Here is a 16,397-nt window from a genome sequence, read left to right as displayed (position 1 = left end):
ATGATTAGTTGTAACCTATTTTTTCTGAGGGATATGAGGTCAGAAACACAAATGGATGTTAGCAGTTACTGAATGCAATCCCCAGAGTATGCTACTGATTTTCCAAAGACAAATAATGTCGGAGGAACACACCAAACATAGGAGTCCAAATCCTGTCCATTCTGCAGATAGCCCTACAGGTGAGAGATACGTCAAACAAATAACACTGTCAGAGTTAAAATCACCCAGAAACTCCATGTCCACACAAACCATGTTAGACTAGCATTAATCCAAATGTATAACAGCAATACTTACATTATGTCCCTATGTCTGGAACATTATCAGACATTCTGTTGGCTTGTCTCCACAGTTTTCGTTGTAAGAGGTATTTCCAAATTTCTGCTGTGATGCTGTTGGTCACACACCTCCATGAAGTCCTCCTTACTAGTAAGGAAAAAGGCCAAGGCTCACATAATGTACTGAATGATAGTAGTGTGTTGCTATGCCATTGGCTATATGAATAACAACACAGCTGTCCTGCATGCAATTATCAAGTGGGGGACACCAATTGGTGCACAGGCCATCAGCTGCTCATGAACATTACCTACAAAAGGCAAGCTGCTGCCTATGCAAAACAGATGTATACCCTACATCCTTGAGAAAGAGACAAACAGTGAAAAGAAAAAGAAAAACCAAGCAGGAGATAACCACCTACACTTGAATAAAACAAACAGGTAAGTCAAACAAGTAAGCATGTAATGGACTGCAGTAGGGGGTATGTAAGAATGGGAAATAGGAACTGTAACATGTATGTCTCAAGAAGACTTGCTCATATATTGCTCATTAGAACCTATGGCCATAGTACCTGGGTCTGTCTGCAGTGACATAGATCATAGGTCAGGCCCCCTAGTGACCCCAGGAAAGGATGGCTCACATACGACTACTACTACAGTGTGTTTTGAACAATACTGAATGTGACAATGCTAGGCAAGCTACTGGGATGTCATACATATCCATATCTTACTTGTGAGTACAGCTATGATATACTTGGGTGTCTCAGAAATGTGAGAGACCTATACGTGGTATTTGCATAGTAAAGTACTGTTGCACACTTGTGTGTTGAACTGCATGTGATATACTGAGCTCATACCATTAAACTCTCCAGTATTATGCACACTGTCCACATGTGTGCCTCATATTTGTAGTCATTTACTTATACAGTTGTGTTATGTCTGGCAAATCATTGGCAAATTTGTGAAGACTGACATTACAACATCTTTTTCTTTTGGCTGTTCCCATTAGGGGTTGCCACAGTGGATCATCTGCTGCCATTTTTGCCTGTCCACTTCATCCTGCTCTGTTACACCAACCACCTGCATGTCCTCTCTCACCACATCCAGGAACCTTATCTGAGGCCTTGCTTTTTTCATCTTACCTGGCAGCTTCATCCTTATCATCCTTTTCCCAATAAAATCAGCATCCCTCTGCAGCACATGTCCAAACTGATGTCATCTTGCCTCTCTGGCTTTGTCTCAAAACCGTCCAACATGGGCTGACCCTGTCATATACACATTGCTATTCCTGTCCACCCTCGTTACAACGAGTAAAAATCCTAGCATCTGTAACTCAGCCACGTCCAACTCTGACTCCTGCCTTTTTGTCAATGACACTGTCTCCAACCCATATAACATAGCTGGTCTCAGTACCCTGTTGTAGACCTTCCCTTTCACTTTTACTGGTACTTGTCTGTCACAAATCAGTGCTGATACTCTTCCTCTACCCTCACCATCTTGCCTGTGCTCTCTTCATCACCTGTCCTCCACAGTCTTCATTGCTTTGAAATGTTGAGCCCAATCATTTATACTCATCCACCTGTGCCAACTCTACTCCCTGCATCCTCAACATTCCACTACTCTCTCTCTCTCATTCACACACATATATTCTGACTTAGGCCTGCTGACCTTCATTCTTCTCCTTTCTAGAGCATATCTTCATCTCTACAGGGTCTCCTAAATCTGTATCTTGCTCTCAGTGCAGATCACAATGTCATCTTCAAACATCATAGTCAATGCAGACTCCTGTATGATCTTGTCTGTCAACCTGTCCATCACAATTGCAAATAAGAAAGCTCACAGCTGATCCTTGATGTCATCCCACCTCCACCTTAAATGCATCCGTCACTCTTGATGCAGACCTCACCACTGTCAAACCACCCTTGTACATATCCCGTACCAGTCTTACATATATCTCCGCCACTCATGATTTCCTCATGCAATACCACAACTCCCCTCTAGGCACCCTGTCATACACTTTCTCTATGTCCAGAAAGACACAAATCAGCCTCTGACCTTCTCTGCACTACTCCATCAACAGTCTCAGAGCAAACATTGCATCTGTAGTGCTCTTACCTGGCATGAAAACATACTGCTGACCACTAATCATCACCGCCCTGCTTAACCTAGCGTCCACTACTCTTTCCCATGACCTCATGCTGTGACTGAATAATGTTATCCCTCTGTAGTTACTACAGCTCTGCGCATCAACCTTATTCTTAAAATGGTACACAAACACTTTCTCTCCACTCCACATGCAACATCTCACTTTCCAAGATATCATTAAACAATCTGGTGAAAAACACCACTGTCATTTCCCGTAAACAACTCCATGCTACTGCAGGTATGTCATGTGGAACCACAGGCTTTCCAGTATTCATCCACTTAATAGCTATCCTTACTTCCTCCTTGGTAAGCTGTTCCACTTTCTGATTCACTATATCCACATCAACCAACCCTTGCTCTCTCATTCTCTTCATTCTTCATCCTCTCAAAGTACTCTATCCATCTGCTCAACCCACTCTCCTCACTTGTGAGTACGTTTTTCTCATTATCTTTTATCACCATTATTTGCTGCACATCTTTCCTAGTTTAGTCCCTCTTTCTAGCCAACAAGGGATGACAGGACTAAACTAGGAAAGATGTGCAGCAAATAATGGTACAAGTCCTGTCATCCCTCCTTAGTGTCCAACTTGTCAACAAGTCTTCATATGACTCATCCTTAGCCTTTGCCACCTCTCTTTTTGCCATGTACCTCATCTCCTTATACTCCTGTCTACTTTCTTCATCTCTCTGACAATCCCAATCCTTCATCCCCAACCTCTTTCTCTGTATACTGTCCTGTACTTCCTCAGTCCACCACCAGGTGTCCTCATACTCCTTCCTCCATACCACCAGGTGTCCTCATACTCCTTCCTCCATCCACATGTCACACCAAGCACTTTTCTAGCTGTCTACCTTACTAGCGCTACTGTACCTACCCAAATATTTGGTAAATCATCACTGCCACCCAGTGCCTGCCTTAACTCTTCCCTGAACTCCACCTCATAATCACTCTTTTCCAGTTCCCACCATTTGATTCTTGGTGCTGCACTCACACTCCTCCTCTTCTTGATCATCAACGTCATCTTACAGACCAATGGTCTCTGCTGCCTAACTACACTTTCCCCTGCCACCACTTTACAGTCTTGTCTCCTTCAAACTGGCCCTCCTACATTGGATATATTCCACCTGTGTGCATCTCACTCCACTCTTGTATGTCACCCTATGCTCCTCCCTCTTGTTATAGTATGTATTCACCACAGCCATGTCCATCCTTATTGCAAAATCCACTGCCATCTCACCATCTGCATTCCTTTGCTTAACACCATACATACCCTTCCCTTCCTCATCCCCTCTGTTCTCTTCACCAACATTGCCAGTGAAATCTGCTGCAATCACCACTCTCTCACCCTTGGGTACAGTCATCACCATGTCATCCAACTGACTTCACACTTCTCTTTCTCATCCATCACACAAGCAACTTGCGTAGCATATTCACTAATAACAGTCATCATTACACCACCAATTTCCAGATTCATAAACATCACTTTATCAGACACTCATGTCATCCAAAAACACCCTTGGCATACTTTTCCTTCAGGATAACCCCTACCCCCTTTCCCCTCCCATCCACACTCTGATAGCACAATTGTGACCTGCCTCTGATACACCTAGCCATACTCCCCATCCATCTGGTCTCTTGCACACAAAATATATTCACCTTCCTCTGGCCAGCATATCAGCTAGCTGTGTCCCTATACCAGTCATACTGCCAACATTAAAACTTCTTACCCTCACTACTACACTCCTAGCCTTTCTCTTCTCTTCCTGCCATATGACTGTTGGACATCCTCTCGTGTATGACTGTCAATGCAAAGACTACTGTGCTATTGAATGACTCAAGTGTGTTACAGCAATATTAAGACAGTGTCAGTAATTTTGTCCCATTGCCCCCCATGTATGTGCAGCATCCTACAGATGTCCTGCTCTAGTGGGTTGACTGGGCAGTGAGAGTGTAAATACAGCGTGCCCTACTGACATAGAACAGAAATGTATATCAAGTATTACCTATGCACATGTCAGTATGAGTAGGTGTATCTGGCTGCCTCATAACAACAGACATGGGATGCAAAATGTCAGTTAAATAAGCTATACATGTTGTACACGTGTGCAATCTTAGTTATTGTGCATCCAACAGAGTGACATTTTTACAGCTACTGGTTGTTGCATTGCCCTGACACAGCCACGGGTAATACAATAATTATCTGTTTGAAATTGGAGAGGTGTCCACCTGTGTTATGACTGTGTGCCCATGCCTACTACAAATTGCTATATGAACACCAACATAGCTGTATAGGCTTAGCAATACATTACTTGTAAAACCTGCCTCCACCAAAGTAGAGTATTCCCCTTTGCTGGAGAGCAGCAATACACAATCCACAGACTTGGTCCCTATATTGGCTGTACAGGGCAAATTAGGATCAGGCACCAACTTGGCATCAAGTCAGCCTTTGTCTGATCAAGTATATAAGGTCACAGGTGGAGTACTGCAAGGTTAACTATGAGTACTAATTGGACACATCCAACAAGGCCAATCACAAGGCCATCTTCACATCGAAAACTTGGTTAAAACCTCATATAAAAGATTCAGAAATAATTCCACCCAACTACCCTATAATCAGAAAAGATAGAACAAGCAAAAAAGGAGGTGGAGTAGCCCTTCCATACCTATCCTCCTTAACAGTTACCCCTTACAACATACCAACTCCCCAATTCAATAATGCAGAACTACTCCTGGCTCTGCTTCAAGTAAATAAAGACAAACACATATGCATAGCCTCCCTCTACATCCCCCCAGGCAACAATATTTCTACACTAGAAGATATCCTCTCCTGGCTTTCCAATAACATTAACAATGAAACTATACTTATGGGTGACATGAATATTAATTGGTCTGCAATACAGTCTCTCCCAAATCCACTTAAAATTAATCTTTACAACTTTTCTCAACTGATCAACTCCATAACTCGGCCCTCAAAAAACCTCACCAGTGATAGTATCCTAGACTGGATATTAGACTCCCACCCTCATTACTTCTCACATAGTGGCACCCTGCCTGATTCCCTTAGTGACCACTTGCCCACATTCACACACCAACTAACTTCACCCCTACATCTTACTCACAATGTTATTACTACTCACTGCCAAAGAAACTTTAACTCCACTACCTTTTCCAACTCTCCAAAAGCAATCAACTAGTACACCCTAAACACTCTACCCCTGGAACAGGCTGTCACCCACTTTAACTCAACTTTTCTAAACCTCTTAGAGCAACAAGCCCCCATAAAAACAAAATGAATAAAAAACAAAACTGCCCCTTGGCTAACAAAAAACACACTAGTAACTATGCACCTTAGAGATAAGGCATGGTCATCATATCAGAAACATAGGACTCCCCTAGCCCATAACGAATACAAAACACTCAGAAATAAAGTAAAAAAACATATCATCTCCGATAGACAAAATTACTTCTCCATAATCCAAAACAACAACAAAACAAACCCTCAAAAATTTTGGAAATCCATGTCTACCCTCCTCAATCCCAAAAAAACAGATAACCCAAGCCCAGACCCTAACACTCCTGACATAGACTTGGCCACTCAATTCAACACCTTCTTCATTGATTCTATCTCCAAACTAACCTCATCCTTTTCATCTTCAAACCCCACCATACCCCCACTACACCCCAATCCTCCCCTAGCAACTTCTCAACCCTCACCACTGCTCATCCTCCTATCTCCACTCCATCATCAACATTCTCAAATTCTCCCCCCTCCCCCCACCATTCTCACTAAAACCTATACCAACATCCACCATAAAAAAACTACTGCAGAAACTAAAACCATGCTCTAATGCCCCTGATAACATTCCTTCTTACTTTCTCAGTATAGCTGCTGAAGCCATTGCCTACCCCATCAACATTTTAATCAACCATTCCATTCAAGAAAGCTCGGTACCCCAAATCTGGAAAAAGGCTTTTGTTGTTCCATTGCACAAAGGAGGCATCAATAACAATATTACTAATTTCCGTCCCATCGCTATTCTATCTCCTATCTCTAAACTTTTAGAAAAGTGTATTCACCTACAACTCCTACCATACCTCTTAGACAATAACCTACTAACTCCAACACAACATGGTTTCAGACCAAGACACAGTACTATGACTGCCCTACTCTCCTTCCTGGAAGCTGTGAACAAAACCCGGGACACAGGACACATTGCCTCTACCCTCCTACTAGACCTCTCTAAAGCCTTTGATACTATCTCCCACAATTTATTACTAACTAAACTCTCCAAGTTTAACTTGTCACCCTCTTCTCTGAACTGTTTCACTAGCTACTTATCCAATAGATATCAGCAGTGAGATGGAAAAAAGCCACCTCCCCTTTCATCAACACCCCAACCGGTGTTCCCCAAGGGTCTATACTGGGTCCCCTGCTTTTCAGTATATTCATAAATGATTTCCATAACTTTATCCCTTCAACTGAAATTATCCAATACGCAAATGATTCAACTATAATCTGTTCTGCTACCTCCATCCCCACACTGCTAAAGCTTACTCAAGATGCATTCTCAACCACCGAACAATGGATGAAAACAAATCACCTTGTACTCAATGCCTCCAAAACCAAAGTAATGGTATTCACCCCCTCTAAAGCTACCTTTTTCAATCCAAGTGATTTCACTATTACTAGTCACAACAATACACCCTTAGAACTGGTATCTGAGGCCAAATTACTTGGGGTCCAAATTGATATCTTAAATTCAATTCCCATCTTCAACTAAATATAAAAAAAAAACACCAAAAATTCGGCATGCTCTACAGACAGAATCGTTATCTTACACCCTCCACCAAACTCACCCTATCTACCACATTTCTCATCCCATCCCTCCTCTATGGAGCCGCACTTCTAACTAACCTACAATCTTCTCTCAAAACACAACTCTCCTCTTGCTATAACAAAATTGTCAAGTTTGCTACCTCCTATAAGTCCTCCTCACACCACTGTTCAGCTCTCCACAAACTAAAATGGTTAGAACTACCCAATCACCTCACCTACGTCCAACTGACTCTTGCACACAAACCCATCTTCAATCCCTCCCTCTGCCCATCCCTTTCCTCTACCTTCAAAATGCACCTCCCTGATAGAATTCTAAGATCTAACAACCAAACCTTAATTGAACTGTATAAACCAATTCGTCCCCCTGGAAAAAATCTCTTATCCTAGTCTTGCTCATCTCTGGTACTCCTTACCCCCATCCATTCGTACCATCACAAATCACTTCTCATTCAAAAAATCCCTTCACTCACACCTAATTTCCCAGTGGGAATGCTCCTGCTCCCACCCAACATAATCTCCTCCTACTGAGAATTTTCACTTCTCCTCCCCTATTCATAATGAAAATTTCTACTTACTCTCCTAAACTCATATATCTTGCCCTTGCTTGTATTAGTTTTTGCTGAATACTTAAAAGTACCTTAGTGCAAATATACCCTCTGATGGAAAAGGTTCTCTGTTTCTATATTGAAAGGTTCTATGTCAACTCATATACCTTTCTCTTGATTGTATTAAGCTACTCATCCTGAAAGATATCTCCAGTGTATCTCCAGTGTAACCCACCCTAAGTTGTAAAAGCCTCTCAGTTTCTATATTGTAAATTGTTTTCAGTGATACAAGATTGTAATATTTGTATATGTTTGTACACTAGTCTACTGTATTTCCAAGTCCATAGGAATTGTATAATTGAAACTAAATACCTTATTGTAACCTTGCTAACTGTTTTTGGAGCTTTTCTCCCCAGGACTCCATTGAAAATGGGTTCTTTTGGCCCAATGGACTATCCTGGTAAACCAACTGCAAATAAATAAATAAAATAAATAATGTCTGCAATCTCAGAGGCAACAAACTAACCCACCCTGTATTGGTGGTCAATCAGACCACATACACACAAAATATAGTTTTAGTCAACCTGCTGCAGATAGGTTTAGGGCAAACATCACCCCCTGGCTCAGCACCACTATAGGTGGATATGCACAACACCCACACTCCTTCCCTCATCAACAGTGAGCAGGTACGTATTGTCTACTGAAAGGCAACAAACATAGGTATCCATGGGACCTGATAACATCCTTGTCCATATCCTACATGAACTCAGGCATGTGCTCCCAGCTCCATTACCCACTGTAGTCATACCAAGCCTTGGCACCATCCATGCCCTATCCACATGGAAGATAGCCAATGTCATCCCTCTACACAGACATGAATGAGGAGTAGAGGATTATGAAATTAACTAAGCCTTGATGAGGAGAATATGACACATCAGGACCAGCAGTGCAATGCAAGCAGATACAGTCCTGATAGATTACAGGGGTATGGTATGGTTGTGCGTGGTGGATACTGGTATTCAATGTAGCTGTGCAGGTTCTGTACATACTGTTGCCAAATGTATGAGGTCCTGTGATGTGTTTCCCTTTTTATGTCTTCCAGATGCAATGTCGCATCAGCAAAGGTCAACTTTCTCAGTGGCTGAGATAAATATAATCATAGAAGCCATACTACAGAACCAGGCCATAATGTTAGGGCGGAGACAGCAACATCTGTGGGAGAGGACCGGCCTGTGGGATGACCTTGTCCACAGGATAAACAATGTTGGCCTGCATGCACGTACATACGAGCAGGTCAACATTGTGAAAATGACCTCATATGCCATGCCCGGCTAAAGGCAGCTGCAGTGGCCAGGGACTGCATAGCCACAGGTGGGGGCCCAGCCATACAGCCCCCACTGATACCCACCTAGGAGCTCCTCAGCAACCTTGGAGCATCCATCTCAGTACAACATCAGGGTACACACCCCCACATGCTGGAGGTGGGTGGCACCCAGACAATGGACAAGGAGTGTGCAGGTAAGGCCCCAGTGGAAAACACTAGATAACTGTAGCAGACATGCTTGTATTTCTAGAGTGTCTATGTGCATGTGCTAGGTCAGATTGCAGTTGTGGATAGGGTTTTCTAATGCACAGAAGTGCACATCTATGGTGAAAAACAGCAAGTTTTATATTATTGAGAGTTGTACTGTAAATGTGCAAACATGCTGCATTCATTCTGTACCAATGCCACATGTGAGTCTGCTGACAATACTTCTCTCCCACAACTACCTAGGTCCCTCCAGTCTGCATGTGGGATGGCAGCCTGAAGCTGGTGAGTATGGAATTGTTCTGTTATGGTTTGCCAATACCCCAGGCATGTTACGGCCATGCAATGTTTCATACACACAACTATCATTCATAGTCATAGTGCTTTATGTGCATGTTTACTTGTGGTAGGGTTAACTGCATTGCATCACAGTGGTCACCACAGGGGTCTATCTGAAGAGAATATAACATCCCTGCAGCACACCTCATAACCTGTCAGTGCAAGACTTCTGGACAGAGATCAACAAAATGGGGAACAAACAGCCTGAGGTAGGGACATGTGTGAAACATTACTCTCATACAGTGTATGTAAACAGTGTACACACCCCTGTTAAGATGCCAGGTGTTTGTGATATATATACAAATTGAAACAACAATATGTCAGTCCACACCTTTTCCAACCTGTAATGTGACCTATGACATGAACGATTCACTTGTAAAACCAGTCAATCTGTTGGGCACCAAATATGGAGTATACAAACCTTACAATAAGCTGGATGCATATGTGTGCACACCCTTCAAATAATATTTTATTGCAGCAGCTTGTGATTTACTGACAGCAGTCTGCTTGGGTACACACCTGTCATCTAGTAAAGGCACTCTGAGTAACACCAATTAATACTCTGCTGTCCAAGTAGGGTATTCATGACATTTGCTCAGTTGCCTGCAAGAGCAACAGCCATGGTTTGCAGACAGCTTACAAAGCAGCAAAGAGATTGTATATTTGAAAGGTATCAGTCAAGAGTAGCGTACTACAACATTACAACAGCATTGCATACAACATGGAACACAGTGGTGACAGTTGTCAAAAGGTGGATTTAATATTAGACAACAAAGCTGTTAAAAAGAACCTGACGTCCCTCCAAAAATGATGACAAGACATGTCAAAACTTGGTCAGGGAGGCTGCCAGGAGACATACAGCAACAATGAGAGAGTTGCAGGAATATTTTGCAAGTACTGGTGTTGTGTACTAAATGTCAGAACACTGTCCCGTATTCTGCATACATCTGGCCTATGGGGTAGGTTCGGAAGATGGAAGCATCTCCCCACACCAAAAATTATCCAGGGGTGGATACAATTTCCAATACAGCACATCAAGTCTCCCAAAGGCATATGTGAAAATGTGTTATGGTGTAATGAGACTATGGATCAACCTCACAACCACAATACCAAAAGGTATGTGTGGTGCACAAGCAACACCCCTCTTAACCAACATCCCCATGGTGAATCATTCTGGTGGCAATGGCCTGCTGTGAGGATGCTGTTCTAAAGCCAGAACTGGGCATCTAGTCATGGTGGTGGGAATTCTGAACAGTTCCAAATAACAACCACATCTGGCCCAAATCCATCAGGAATCTGCAAGAACACTGAGGATGGGGAGGTGTGTCAGCCTTCAACATGACAAAGACCTGAAACATACATCCAGTGCTACCTAAGAATGGCTCCACCTGAACACACTCATGGTTATGGATTGTCCCAGCCAGAACCTAGACCTACACCAGATAGAAAAACCCCAGTGTGACCTGATGAGGGCTGTGCACATGAGCTGTCCTTGCAATCTGGCAGAGTTAGGTGACCTTTGCATGGAAGAATGGCCAAATAATGCCAAGTCAAGATGTGCCATGGTGATAGACACCTTCACAATAAGAGTGAATGCTGTAAGTCACTTACAAGGTGCTTCAATAAAGTATAATTTTAAGAGTGTGCACACTTATGCAACCACCATATTGTACATATTGCAGTCATTATATTTTATACATAACACATTTGTTTGTTTATTGATTGGGTTGCACTGGCCAAATGTCACATGGAAGGTGGGTAACATATTTCAATGCATTATTATGGTCTCATCTTACATATTACAAGAACATGGCATGTTAACAAGGTTGTGTACACATGTTAACAAGGTTGTGTACACTTATCATATCCACGTAAGCTTAGAAGGTTGGTGGTGTAACAGGAATTGTGTGACCATACATTTACTGCTGGTTTGAAGATATAACACTCAAATGTATGCCATTAATCAGTGATGTCACTCTTCAGATCATCCCAGTTATAGCTCTATATTGTTAGTTACATGTAGTAAAACTGACTGCAATGCATGATTTCGAGGCCCGTGTTTCATGCATGTCACCATTTGGGTAATGTGTGGTCTGTGTAACAGTTTTGTGCCACCTCACTTGTAAGTGTGTATGTTTTGTGTGTGTGTGTGTGTGTGTGTGTGTGTGTGTGTGTGTGTGTGTGTGTGTATATATATATATACCAGCCAACCTCAAAGTTCAGGTATTAATGTACATATGTTGTCATCCCCTCACAGGTGGCGATGGGGTTTGGGGTCACTCTCACTTGGAAAATGATGTCATTATCTCTGCAGACTCTGACAATGATGATAGGAATAGTGAGGTACAAGTGGGGTTTTCAGGGGCTGGATCTGTGCCATTGGTTGGCATCCCACTCTTGTCCATACCATCCCTGGACACAGTGACAATGCCCACACATACCTCGGCACCAGTGGCCACATATGATGGAGAGTTGGCAGGTGGTGGCAGTGAACAGGCTAGTCTGGTGACTATGGCAGGTGTGAGTGTAGACACTGGCCATAGCCAGAGTGCAGGCGAGGTCTCACACAGGCAGATTGTCAAGGGTGCTTGCAAGAGGACCACTGCTCATCAAGCCACTGTCACAAGTACCACAGCAAGAGTCACCAGACACATCTTTCGGGCTGTCATGGATGCACAGGCACATAGTGAATGCCACACCAGACAAATACTCAGGGTGGTTGCAACTCTTCCTGATTTATGTGGTGACATACATGACCTTGTTGAGGTCACAGGTCAAAATAGTAAGTTCAGGAATAGATGGTGGGGTGAGACCTTGGCAATCCTCAACCATGGCATGCCTGTGTTAGAGTGTGTGGTGGGAGATGGGCATCAGCCACGTGGATGTAAGTAAGCACCAACAACAGCTGAGAGTCTATGGGGCCATGCATCTTCACACTCCTGTAGTGGCAGTGACACTAGCACTACTGAAGGGGGTTTGCTGTCCACATCACACTGGAGCAGGCCATGGGGATGTGGTCCCGTCTGGTCTCGTCCAGGGCATAGATACAGCATACAGCAGTTACCATCAGGAAACAGTACTGCATCTGGCCTTGGGCCTGGTGGTGCCAGTAATATACTTGGCAGGAACAGTTCCTGTGTCTATAGCCAGAGATGGTGAACTGGACATCCTGTCATGTATGGTCCACAGCTGTCCAATGTACCCCTATGCAGAGCAGTGACATGGCATGACTGTATGCATACATACACACACACTTCTGTATCACAAGCAGGTCACCACCAGACACACACAGCACCTCTGCACAGCCCATCTATTGGATACCCTTCCAAACACACACACATGATGTCAACCATATGGCCAGCCTAGGCCTCTGGCAAACTCACACCACACCTTGTGCATATGATGATACCTGTGCCACATTCCTGTCATCCATACCATCGAAGCAGGGACACACTAATATGGTAGCCTTCAGACATGTCAGCTCACTGTTGTGTAGTACCTCAGGCTCATACATACAGAACAGCTTACTGCAGTACTGTCAGCAGGTCCCTCACAAGTGTACCCAAAATATTAACTGCAACAGATTCACCTGTCAACACCTGTTGGCCCTGCCATTTCTTTCCCATACACTCAACTCTGATGCAGTTGATGAGGGCATGCGTGATACTGTGTATGACAGGTTTGTGGTATATATGCCTGAGTTCACCAGTGGGACAGGGAGACAAAATGGTATATCCTTTGCATGCACACAGTAAGGACTGACACAGGGGATGTGCACACAGTAACATTAACACAGTTGGCAATAGACAGATTAGTAAACCTACATTTCCACCTTGATGTACTGTACTATTAGATACACATGAAATGCCCAACATAGATTATATGCATGAGACATAACACACTACCTCTTACAACATGTAATGTTCTGAATGCCTTCATAGATGGTGAACTAACCCACCAGGAATAGGATGTGGAGTCATATATTGCTCCTATTAGCCTGGACAAGTAACAGTGTAGCAGACGTTGTATCGGCATGATGTTTCAGTCAGGTAGGATACCTGATGCTGGCATGTGTGTCACTACACTCACTGTGGCTGATCTGGCAACAATATCACATACATGGGCATTGGTAAGGGACATAGACCACATATAGGTTGCAAACATCTGGATAATCCATAGACATCTGTATAGAGGAATACTATGGCCTGCACAATGGTTTAACATGCTGAATGTGAGGCAGATGCCGTTACCATGCTATATCAAATAATGCCATCAGGAGGTGGTAAACAGGCGTGGATGGTACACAAATCAAAATGGTATCAGACAAACAGGATATGATCTTCACCCAAAGACACACACTTGCCAGTATTAAGATTAGAACCCCAACCTATCTAGTTATTTCTACTATAGTGTTACACAGTTATCAGACATGCCACAGAGCTTACATAATTTCACTTTGTCCCAACATACTTCTAAAGTGAATGACAGTAAGCCTAGTAAAGTAGGGTGATGGGAAGTTTACAGGGTAGTATACAACTCAAAATGATATAACCCACACAGTATATAATTGTCTCATGAACAAAGACACACACAAACACACACACACACACACACACACACACACACACACACACACACACACGCGCACACACAGAGTTGACAGTATTGAGATTAGAGCCCCTACCTATCTAGTTATTATTACTATAGTGTTACACAGTTATCAAAAGCACCACAGAGCTTACATAATTTCACCTACTCCCAAGGTACTTCTAAGGTGAATGACAACAGCGGGCCTTGTAAAGTAGGGTGATGAGAAGTTTACAGGGTGGTACACAACTCAAAATAGTATAATCCACACAGTATATGATTCTCACACAAACAGTTGCCAGTATTGAGATTAGAACCCCTGCCTATCTAGTTATTACTACTATAGTGTCACACAGTTATCAGGTGTGGCACGGAGTTTACATGACTTCACCTACTCCCAGGGTATTTCTAAGGTGAATGACATCAGCAGGCCTAGTAAAGTAGGTTGATGGGAAGTTTGCAGGGTGGTACACAACTCAAAGTGGTATAATCCACACAATATATGATTCCCACACAAACACACACAGACACACACACACACACACACACGCACACACACACTTATCAATATTGAGATTAGAATTCCCTGCCTATCTAGTTATTTGTACTACAGTGTTGCATAGTTATTGCATGTGCTACAGAGCTTACTGGGCTGACAACTTGCCAAAGGTGCTAAGAACTGCACAGATTAAGTAAACTGTTATAGGTGCCAGAAAGTCTGCCTTCGGTTTTTCCCTTAGATCTTGCTAGTTCTTTCTCTCCTGTGCTTCAAATAGTCTAAGAGCTTTGCACTTCAACAGTTTTTTATCAATTATTCTAGCACACCTGAGAGCCATCAGCAGTAGCCATTCCTCATGGAATTAGCTCCAGTACTTACTAGTTATGTTCACCCTTCCGGGCATGATTAATACACAGTTATTTGTGCTTTTGCCCATTAACCTGGTGCACTTGGGCATTCTGAGGCACTGTTGCAACTGCCTCATGTACACAGACAACCCTCTCCTCTAAACTTCCAGCACTCAGACCTGTAAGAGATACCCCTATATCACCAAATTGGATGATATGCGCTCTCCAGCAAAGACGGGACTAGCTGGTCAAGAGGAGAAGGGCCAACACCTGCAAAACACCACATGGAATACATACCACTCCAGAACACCCACTATCACAGCTCTGACATACAAACAATAACCACACACCCACCTTCACAGAGGCACTCAATAGACATTTACCCAAACAGCAGAGACCACCAAGGCATACACCCACTCGACCATCACAACACAGCACATACCACAGGACACATATCTCACCTCCACAGTGTGCCCCTCAACCTAAGCCCCAAAGCCTAACCACCTTGCCTGATGCAGTAATCATAAGTGACTCAATAATGAGGGACACAGATGTCCCAGGCACCAGGTTGAACATGGAGGAGGTAACAGTCAGCTGTCCATAAGGTGCCAGAATCCAACACATAACACACCCAGTCCAGTCACTCCACAACTGCAAGTATCACTCTGTCATCATCCATGTGTGTATGAATGACCGGAGATGCACCTCCATGGACTATATGAAAAGAGACATGGTGGAGCTCTAAGATCATGTGGGCCTGGCAGGTATGACAATAGCGCTGAGCAGTATACTACTGTCACCCAGAAGATACCACAGTACAAACAACAAATGATTGACTTCAACACTTGGCTTAAGTGTCTGGTGTCACACTCATGGGATCTACTATATATCTACATATCACACATCTATCCCTCTCCATAAAGGTGTGGCAACTACAGACCCTGGGAATTATCAGTCCATTAGCCTGACGATTCTGATATGTACAGCTATGGAGAGCATCATCAGGGACCTGATCAACAAACATATAGGTAATCTCCTAACTCATTACCACAATCAATACAACATGCTGGAGGGACAGGTTCCTCAAAGAGAGACTGCACATGCCCTAGAATAGACTTCCCATACATGTCAAGAAAAGCACCTACATGACCCTGTTGCAGAGAGATCTTGATGAGTGGATGTGTAATAGAAAGTTCACCCCAGGGATCACTCCAGTGGCTCTACTTGATGGGGGCATTGGGAACTAATGTTGGGTGGCACAATGGCAGGGCACTTTTATGGGCAAGGCTTGCAATGG

The sequence above is a fragment of the Protopterus annectens genome, chromosome 5.part0 (assembly GCF_019279795.1).
Source record: "Protopterus annectens isolate FY-2018-M chromosome 5.part0, PAN1.0, whole genome shotgun sequence".
Lineage (NCBI taxonomy): Eukaryota > Metazoa > Chordata > Ceratodontiformes > Protopteridae > Protopterus > Protopterus annectens.
Note: the sequence above shows the minus strand (reverse complement) of the source record.